We start from the raw sequence: 1,481 nt of genomic DNA, 5'->3' as shown, positions 1-1,481 counted from the left end.
CATTCATTCATTCCAAGAATTTTTACTCACGAAATTCCTACGTAAACTTTTTTTTATTATTGTGAGCGTAAAAAAAGAAAATAGAAAAAAGAAAAATTTTATTAATTAATTGCCAAAAACTTATCGTAAATTATTATTATTATCATCATTATTATTATTATTCATTAAAAAATTATAAACAAACATAAAAACAACAAAAATAAAAATGTAATTATAAACAAACGAGAAAAAAAAACAAAAAAAAATCGACTTTTACGATTTGTTTTTGTTTTTTTTTTTTCAATTAAATGATGTAAGAGAGAGAGAAAGAGGAGGAGGGAGGGAGAGCAAAAGAAAGAGTAAAAGTCTAGCAATAAAAATATTGTACAGACGATTTCAATAATTAAATGGTTTGCGGGTGGGAAATAAAAAAAAAAAAAGTTAACGAGGCGATGACAAAAAAAAAAAATTATGGCGGTGGCGATGATTACGAGGGATTAAAAATCAAAAAAAAAAAAAAAACTTAAAGATGATAGAATGAAATGAGATGAGAGAAGAAGAAGAAGTAGAAGAGAAAAGGAAAAAAATGAAAGAAGGGAAAAAAGGGATAAAGAAAAGATCTTTGATTACTCTCGCGCAAATGAAATACAAGGGGATAATCGACATAATAAAACTTTCTTCAACTTGATTCTTAAGACGTTTTATAGCGGAAGTCTTCCGTGAAATTGAAAAAAAAAAAAAAAAGAAAGAAAGAAAAGAAAAAAAAGTCAAGATATCTAGTCAGCAAGCTAGTAAGCTGACTAGCTTACTAGATGCCTGACTGGTTTGCTGACTGGTTCCCGCCTGTTTATCCCTTTTTTTCCTTTGTTCTTTTTTTTCCTTTGAGAATCGGCTTTTCTTTCTCTCTCTCTCTCTCTCTCTCTCTCTCTTTTTATTATCTCTCTATCTTCACTTATTTTCTCACTTTTATGCTCGTTTTAAAAAGAAAAAAAAGGAATATTTGTTTCGAGTGAAAACGATGTTAGAAAAAAAAAAAAAAAAATTTTTTTTGGGTTTAGTGAAGTGTGAATCCATTTTTATTTATTTTTTTCTTCTTCTTCTTCTTTCCTATCCTACCCCTCCCCTCCTTCCCCTTCATCCTCCCCCTTCTTTTCTTTGTATTCATCGACGAAAAACAATTTAAAAAAAAAAAAAAATTCATGAAAATAAAAAAATAAAAAAAAATTTTATTTTTCTCGACGATTTTCACACAACCGGAAATAGTCGGTGAATTAAAATCACGTGATGGGTAATTAATAATAATGATAATAATTTTAAACGTAGGAAATTTAATTTTTAAAATAAGTAAAACGAATATTATTTTTTAAAATATTTAAATAAAAAAAATTTTTTTTGTTGTTGTTTTAAATAAAAAAAATTTGACGAATGTTTTAAAGGGAGGAAGAAGGGAGGGAAAGAGAAGGAGAATGGAGAGGAGGGGAGAGAAAGGAAGACGAGACGAA

This window comes from Pediculus humanus, genomic scaffold (genome assembly GCF_000006295.1).
Source record: "Pediculus humanus corporis 1103172107784 genomic scaffold, whole genome shotgun sequence".
Lineage (NCBI taxonomy): Eukaryota > Metazoa > Arthropoda > Insecta > Psocodea > Pediculidae > Pediculus > Pediculus humanus.
Note: the sequence above shows the minus strand (reverse complement) of the source record.